This window comes from Dendropsophus ebraccatus, chromosome 8 (assembly GCF_027789765.1).
Source record: "Dendropsophus ebraccatus isolate aDenEbr1 chromosome 8, aDenEbr1.pat, whole genome shotgun sequence".
NCBI classification, from domain to species: Eukaryota; Metazoa; Chordata; class Amphibia; order Anura; family Hylidae; genus Dendropsophus; species Dendropsophus ebraccatus.
In genome coordinates this window covers 20,025,581-20,034,691 of record NC_091461.1, presented here as the reverse complement: position 1 = coordinate 20,034,691, position 9,111 = coordinate 20,025,581, and positions in this window count along the sequence as shown.

Sequence of the window (9,111 nt, the reverse complement as noted above, 5' to 3'; positions counted from 1 at the left end):
TTCCTGTGCCCCCTCCCTTCCTCCTCTCGTCTCTGCAGCGCAGCAGCTTGTGGCCACCTGCTGTTCTCTCTGCCTGCCAGTACAGCAGCCTCAGCTCCCTGTGCACAGCAGCAGCAGCTCAGAATCCACAGCATCCAGTGCAGCTCCTGCATCCAGTGCAGTTCCAGCATCCAGGCAGCTCCAGCATCCAGTGCGGCAGCAGCTCCAGGGTCGGGTAGGCTCACCCAGTGGGTGATATTCCCCTCCTCCACTCCCCAGGCTACCAGCCCTAGCTACCATGTCTGGTCCCCGGGACGACCCCCCTAGGCAGCTCGCTCCTGCGGCTGTGGCGACACACTTTGCGTGTGCTCGCTGCAATAAAAAGTTCCCCTGCGGTCAGCCTGGCCCCCTCTGTCTGCTATGCCTTAACCCTAGTGCCACCTCCCAGGAGACCTCCCCTGCAGGTTCAGATGCAGCCTCCCCTGAGTGGGCTAGGTCCCTGTCCCAGGCGATCGGTGACCTCTCTAAGCTGTCCCAGGTCATGATCCATGCCATTGAGCGGTTGCCCTCCCAAGCGCCTCCAGCGGCGGGACCCTCCAGGGTATCTCCTGACTCGCCTTCCAGAGGACGGTCTCATAAGAGATCTAGACTCTCTGTCTCACGGTCACCTTCTAGGAGATCTAGACTCTCTGTCTCACGGTCACCTTCTAGGTGTTCCTCAGACCCTTCTCCGGACAGATCCACTGCAGGCGGTTCCGCTTCCCAGCGACCCCTCTCCGCCACCTCGGGGGACCCCTCTGACTCTGCCTCAGAGTCCGACAGGGAGGATCAGCTGGCCTCTGCAGTGCAGGCCTTGATCCGTGCAGTGCGGGACACCTTACATATTGAAGAAGAGTCCCCTTCTACTTCCAGGAGTGAAGTCTCTTTCAGTCGCCATAAGCGACAGCCTTTGGTTTTTCCCAACCATAAGGATTTTGAAGATCTTCTAGCCAAGGAGTGGAATCACCCTGACCGGCGGATTCCATCCTCTAAGCGTGCCGAGGCCTTGTTTCCCTTCTCCCCTGACTTGGTCACTACATGGACAGTGCCCCCCTCTGTGGACCCTCCGGTTTCTCGACTTTCCAAGTCAACTACTCTGCCTCTGGCAGATGGTGCTTCACTCACTGACCCAGTCGACAAGAAAATCGACGCTTTTTCGAAGTCTGTCTTTATTGCGGCTGGTTCGGCCCTACGTCCTACCTTTGCTGCATCCTGGGTCAGCAAGGCTTGTTCCTCTTGGGCCAGGCAGTTAGTCCATGACCTCTCCCTGGACACCCCGCGTGAGGATCTCCTGCCTCTGGCCTCGCAGATTCTGCATGCGTCCAAATACCTGTGCGACGCTTCTCAGGAAGCTGCTCGTTTGTCTGCGCGGTCCCTGGCTAACTCTGTAGCCATCCGACGATCTGTTTGGTTAAAATGCTGGTCAGCTGATGCCGCCTCCAAGAAGGCTCTGACTTCTCTTCCCTTTGCAGGGAACAGACTTTTCGGGGAGCGGCTTGATAAAATAATCTCGGACGCTACAGGGGGGAAGAGTTCCTTGCTCCCTCAAAACCGGTCCCGGCGCCCTCAGCCTCACAGGCGTTCCAGCCGTTTCCGCTCCTTTGAGCCTCCGGCGCGTCGTCGCCCGGCTAAGGATGCGCCTCCAGCTCCTTCTAGGAAGCCCTCTTTCAAACCCCGCCCCTCCTGGCAGCCCCGTTCTCGCCCTTCTAAGGGTCCTGCCCCCAAGTCTTCTTCCTGATGGTCCTTTCCCTGTCGGGTCTCTCCCTCAAGTAGGGGGTCGTCTGCTCTCCTTCAAGGAGATTTGGCTCGCCCATGTGCCCGATGTGTGGGTACAGGAGGTGGTGTCTTCAGGATACAAAATCGAGTTCGCGTCCATGCCGCCTCCTCGCTTTTTTCCGTCAAATCTCCCACGCTCTTCGGCGCGGCTTTCCGAGCTTTTTCAGGCGGTTCAGAATCTCATAGCTCAAAGAGTTGTGGTCCCAGTTCCTCCCTCCGAGCATTTCCAGGGATTCTATTCCAATCTGTTCACAGTCCCCAAAAAGGACGGCTCGGTCCGTCCTATCCTGGATTTGAAACGGCTGAACAGGTTCGTTCGCCTTCGGCGGTTCCGCATGGAATCCTTGCGGTCGGTGGTCGCGTCTCTAGAGCAGGACGAATTTCTTGCATCTGTAGACATCCGCGACGCCTATCTGCATGTTCCCATCGCAGCCAGTCATCAACGTTTCCTACGTTTCGCCATCGGTTCTGGACATTTCCAGTTCGTTGCCCTGCCCTTCGGGCTCGCCACGGCCCCTCGGGTCTTTACCAAGATCCTTGCACCTTTGATGGCTCTGCTTCGGTCAAAGGGGGTGGCTGTCCTGCCATACCTGGACGACCTCTTGGTGAAGGGCCGCTCCAAACAGGACACTTTGTCCAGCCTCCAGATCACACTCGATCTCTTGACCAATTTCGGTTGGGTGATCAATTACCGAAAATCTTCCCTACTTCCCTCCCGCTCTATGGAGTTTCTCGGGATGCTATTCAACACCGAGACGGCCCGCGTCCTCCTTCCTCCCAACAAGGTTGCCTCCCTGCGCTCGGCAGTCTCTCTGCTCCGTTCGGGCGCCCCCTGTTCGATTCGCCTTTGCATGCGAGTCCTGGGCAAGATGGTCTCCTCCTTCGAGGCGATCCCCTTCGCTCAGTTTCATTCGCGCCCTCTGCAGGGGGCGATTCTGTCTCAATGGGACAGGTCCCCTCTGTCTCTCCACAAGAAGATCCTCCTGTCCCCTGCTGTTCGCAGGGAGCTTCTTTGGTGGTTGACGTCTCCGGTGGTCCTCCTTGGCCGCTCGTTCCTCCCCCTCAATTGGCTGGTCGTCTCTACGGATGCCAGCCTGTCCGGGTGGGGGGCTGTCTTCGGGAGCCACACAGCTCAGGGCTCTTGGTCGCCGGGGGAGGCTCGGCTTCACATCAATATCCTGGAGCTCCGGGCCATCTTTCTCGCCCTGTCTCAGTGGACCGATCTCCTGAGGGGTTACCCGGTCCGTGTTCAGACCGACAACGTCACCGCCGTTGCTTATCTGAACCGTCAAGGCGGCACCAGGAGCCGCTCTGTCATGACCGAGGCCGCTCGCATTCTCCATTGGGCGGAGCGTTTTGTTCCAGCCCTCTCGGCAGTCCACATTCCCGGGGTGGACAATTGGGCGGCGGACTACCTCAGCCGCGAAAGACTGGATCAGGGCGAATGGGCTCTACATCCCGAGGTGTTTCTTCAAATCTGCCGGCGGTGGGGATTCCCAGACGTAGATCTCTTCGCCTCCAGGCTGAACCACAAACTCCCCATCTATGTGACTCGAGCCCGGGATCCTTGCGCGTTCGCGGTCGACGCCTTGGTGACCCCATGGGAGCAGTTCTCCCTGGTTTACGCCTTTCCTCCTCTGCCCATTCTCCCTCGAGTCCTGAAGCGCTTCAAGGCACTCGGCGTTTCCGCCATTCTTGTCGCTCCAGACTGGCCGCGCCGGTCCTGGTACGCCGACGTAGTGCACCTCCTGGCCGACGCCCCCTGGCGACTTCCCCTGCGGGCCGACCTCCTTTCACAAGGGCCAATATTCCACCCCAATTTACCTCAGCTGAGTTTAACGGCGTGGCTGTTGAAGCCGCGGTATTGAGGTTTCGTGGGTTCTCGGAACCAGTCATCCAAACCATGCTTAAGGCCCGTAAGCCTCAGTCAGCTCGGATCTACCATCGCGTGTGGAAGGCCTTCTTTTCTTGGTGCGAACAGAATAATTTTCACCCCTTGGTGTGTTCCACGCCCAAGATTCTTTCCTTTTTACAATCCGGGCTGGATAAAGGCCTCAGTCATTCCACCTTGCGTTCACAGATTTCCGCCCTGTCTGTTCTTTTTCAGCGGGCTCTGGCTTTCCGCCCTCAGGTGAAGACCTTTCTTCAGGGGGTGGTCCATTTGGCCCCTCCTTTTCGACAGCCTTTAGAGCCCTGGGATCTTAATTTAGTCCTCGAGGTTCTACAAGGTCCTCCCTTTGAGCCTCTTCGTGAGGTGTCTCTTTGTTTCCTTTCTTGGAAAGTCGCCTTCCTGGTGGCGATTACCTCCATCCGTAGGGTGTCTGAACTGGCAGCGCTCTCTTGTCGCTCCCCTTATCTGGTCCTTCACGAGGACAAGGTGGTGCTTCGTCCTCTTCCTTCCTTCCTGCCGAAGGTCGTGTCTGCATTCCACCTTAATGAGGACATCATTCTCCCCTCTTTTTGCCCTGCGCCCTCCCATCCTAGTGAACGGTCCCTGCATTGTTTGGACCTTGTCCGGGCCATACGGATCTACTTGTCCGTCACTGCTTCCTTTCGCCGCTCGGATTCCTTGTTCGTGGTCCCGTCGGGTCCGCGCAAGGGACTGGCGGCTTCCAAGACCACCATTGGGCGTTGGATCAGGGCAGCCATCGCAGAGGCCTACCGCGTTCGTGGCAGGGCTCCTCCCTTTCGGGTCACCGCTCATTCTACTCGGGCTGTGGGGGCCTCTTGGGCGGTCCGCCATCAGGCTTCAGTGTCCCAGGTCTGCAAGGCCGCCACCTGGTCTTCAGTACACACTTTTTCAAAGTTTTATCAGGTCCATATCCTGGCTTCCTCTGACGCCAGTCTGGGCCGCAAGGTTCTGCAGGCCGCTGTGCGTTAGGCAGGCCGCATGGGGATTGTAATCTTCTTTCCCCACCCTCTGGGACTGCTTTTGTACGTCCCACTGGTGCTGTGTCCCCCAATGACAGGCACAAGAAAAGAGGATTTTTTTGTACTCTCCGTAAAATCCCTTTCTTGTGGCTTCATTGGGGGACACAGCTCCCACCCTGTTTGAGGTTGTGCTCCCGGGGCTTGTTCTGTTCTTGGGGTTTTCGTTCCCGGAACCAGTCTGTTTTTTGTTACTATTTTCTACTGCTTGTGACTAAACTGAGTTAGCCTGGTGCCTGTAGGAGGGGTATAGCCTGCCAGGCGGAGTCACTTCTTCTTCTGTCTAGTGTCGCCTCCTAGTGGCAGTAGCCTATACCCACTGGTGCTGTGTCCCCCAATGAAGCCACAAGAAAGGGATTTTACGGAGAGTACAAAAAAATCCTCTTTTTCCCCCCCCCCAGATAACTTCCTGGTCAGGATTTCCTGAAAGTAAGAACTGACACGGACCTGTGAAGGGAGCCTTAGGGGGCGGGTTCACACTACGGAATTCCCAAGGACAATGTCTGTGGAATTCCGTCAGCTGTCCGCCCGCACATCTGGGCGCCTTTCCGCCGGCCCATAAAATGGTGTCTATGGAGCCAGCGGAAAAGCGCGTGCCCGTGCGGGCGGTCAGCTGATGGAATTCCGTGGACATTGTCCGCGAGAATTCCGTAGTGTGAACCCGCCCTTACCTGGCAGACATTTAACACATGTTGGATATGCAATAAATGCCTAGAGTGGTTTTGCAATAGCTGAGGAACTGTAGTTAGGATATAGGAAGTGGTGTATAACTTCATGGGATGGATCTAATCTGCATGTTAAAAATTATTAAACAAGAAAATCCAACACATTCTTAGAAATGAGTTTATGCAGAACATTGGTAATAAATAAATCACACCCACATAACACAATCAGCAACCTGGAGCTCTGTATAAAAAAAAGTACTTCCTATAAAGTCAACCTCCCGCTCCTCCCCCCCCCCCCCCCCCCCCCCAAATCAACACTTTTGTCTCCATGATAGGGATGCTTTAAAGGAGAAGCCTGGCGTTCTCTAAAACCCAGAATCCTGCAGGGGAAGGGGGGAAATTGATCACAATTACCAACTTACCCATCCTTGTGCCCTCAGTGAGCAGAAGGACCCCTGCCAGGCTCTGGGGTGTCCATATCACAACCCAGCTGATGGACTAGCCGCTCAGCCAGTCACTGACTGGGGCGGGATGTGGCCAGTTCAGCAGCCAGGGTAGGCCTTTCCCCCCCCCGGGTCGTGATGGGGTAAAATTACTTCCGGCGGGGAGGTCCCGCAGCCATTGCTTACTACAAGCACAAGGAGAGGTAAGTTATTAATTGTGATCAGTTTCCCCCCTTCCCCCTGCAGGATGCTGTGTTTTAGAAAACGCTGCATTTCCCCTTTAAGGGTATGTGCACACTGAGTAATTTTGACAGAAACTGCGTCATGGAATTCTCAGGGCGCATGCGTCTCCGCCTGTGTCATACACTCCACTATATGCACAGGCAGATTCCGCCCTATGTCCAAAGAATGAACTTGGACCGATGAAAGAATCCGCCTGTGCGTAGAATGGTGGATTTTGACGAAAACGCCGTTGCGATATTCTCAGCTCACTCCCGCTCGTAAGCTGAGAATTCCTTGATGGCGTTTCCGTCAAAATTACTCAGTGTGCACATACCCTAAGGGTTCATTTACAGATACAGGATCTGCTGTGTTACGTTAATATCTGCAGAATATCTTGTATGTGTGAATGGACCCTTAAAGGGAACCAATCACCTCAAAAACGCATATATAGCTTTTTAAATGTGCTGTTAGAGCACACAGCACACTCTCCATACATGTTTCTATATACTCCCTGCCTCCCCCGTGTAATCCATAAAGGAACTATAAAACTGGCGCCCGGTATGCAAATTACATCAGGTATCACCTGGGCGTTCTTCGGCGGTAATCACACCCCTCTGGGTGTAATTCAAATCACCCAGTAGCTCCAACATCACTCGGGAGCACGCCGTGCACGGCGTTGGCGTGTCTACGTTCTTACGCCGCTGTGCATTCGCAGTACAGCTGCTCCCATTCTGGCTGTACTGCGCCTGTGCAGAATAGCCTCGAACTCCGGCTCACACCGAGTTCGAGGCTTTTCTGCACAGGCGCAGTACAGCCTGAATGGAAGCGGCTGTACTGCGCATGCGCGGCGTAAAAACGTAGGTGCGCAGACGTCGTGCACGGCGTGCTCCCGAGTGATGTCGGAGCTACTGGGTAATTTGAATTACGCCCAGAGGGGCGTGATTACCGCCAAAGAACGCCCAGGGGACCCGGACTGACTGACTACCATCTAGCCGAACACCGCCCAGGTGACTACCCGATGTAATTTGCATACCGGGCGCCGGTTTTATAAAGTTACTTTATGGATTACACGGGGGAGGCAGGGAGTATATAGAAACATGTATGGAAAGTGTGCTGTGGGCTCTAACAGCACATTTAAAAAGCTATATATGCGTTTTTGAGGTGATTGGTTCCCTTTAAAGAAGGTTATCCAGGATTAGAAAACATAGCTGTTCTCTTCCAAAAACAGTGCCACAACTCTTCTCAGGCTGTGCATGGTAATGCACCTCAACTCCATTCACTTTGAGGGTATAAACCCACACACCGTATATGCAGCAGATATGCAACAAATACGCAGCAGATTTGTTGGTACAGATTTGATGCTGTGTTCAGTTATTTAGATCTAATCCGCTGCGATTTTGCTGCGTATCGCAGCAGTAAATACGCTGCATATACGGTGTGTGGGTTTATACCCTCAGGGTACGTTCACACGTACCGGATCCGCAGCGGATTTTATCTAAATAACTGAACACAGCATCAAATCTGCTGCAGATCCTGTACGTGTGAACGCACCCTGAGAAGGAACTGAGCTGCAATACCAGATACAAACTGAGGACATGAAAGTAGCTATGTTTTTGTAATCCTGCAAATCCCTCTTTAAGTTTCCGTAAGGGTCCATTCACACGTCCCGGATCTGCAGCAGATTTCATACTGTGTTCAATTATTTAGTTACATTGGTATCTGCGGCAGATCCTGGGTGTGTAAAGGGATTATCCAAGCTTAGAAAATTATGGCCACTTTCTTCCAGAAACAGCACCACTATTGTTGCCAGTCTGGGCTTTGAATGGAGCTGAATGGTAATACCACACAAAACCTAAAGTCAGGGGTGGCGCTGTTTTTGAAAGTAGCTTTGTTTATCTCGGGTTGGGAACCTTGGCTCTCCAGCTGTTGCAAAACTACAACTCCTATTATGCCTGGACAGCTAAAGCTTTGGCTGTCCAGGCATGATGGGAGTTGTAGTTTTGCAACAGCTGGAGAGCCAAGGTTCCCTACCCGAGGTTCATCTAATCCCAGATAACCCCTTTAAGAGGGAAAAACAATGGCTGGATTTCTTGCTTCTGTCACATGATGCTTTTCTCCTACCTAGGACACAGATGTGATGTAGTAAAACTTCTGGATTAAAGGATTTTTTTTAGGAAGTAAAATAAAAAGATTAAGTAGCTTTCCTGTTATTATCAAATATAAGTGATCTCCGAGCAGAGAGGCAATAAATAAAAATGACAGATTATCAATCACTACAAAGCAAACTACCAATCAGTAGAACAGCGAACTGGTTATGTCCCTTATACACTGAGGTATAGTCTGTGTAGCCACATAGGGAAGAATGCTAGTGAATCCAGAGCAGCGCCTTGTAACAAGAGAGATCTACTAAGAATGTTCCAGAGTAAAGTTCACTGTAAAACAATCCTGTCTCTAATTTTCTCATAATTTTGATTAAAAAAAACTTTGTATACTTATCAGAAACAGTACCACTCTTGTCCATAGGTGATGACTGGTACTGCAGTTCAGCCTCACTCACTAAAGGAAGTGTAAAATAATAGGGGAAATAACATGGCTGATTTCTTGATGGGGACCTGCAGCTGTTGCTACACTACAGTTCCCATCATACCTGGACAGTATTATAGTTTTGCCACAGATGGAGGGGCTGCAGGTTCCCCATCCCCTCTCTTACATATGTACTGTGTAGAATACTGTTTTTTAATCCCAAAAATTAAGTAGCAATGCTATCTGCATCCTATAGACATGAGCGGCACCATACACTGAACAAATATCACATGGTTTCTTTACAAACGTAAAAAGTTCACATCTGTACCTTACAATTGTGGTAGAACGATTCAATCCCTTATCTACTAAGGTAGTAAAGAGTCATTTAGATGTCATTGTACAACAGGGGTAGGGAGCCTTAGCTCTCCAGCTATTGCAAAACTACAACTCCCATCATGCCCGGACAGCTAAAGCTTTGGCTGTCCGGGCATGATGGGAGTTGTAGTTTTGCAATAGCTGGAGAGCCAAGGCTCCCT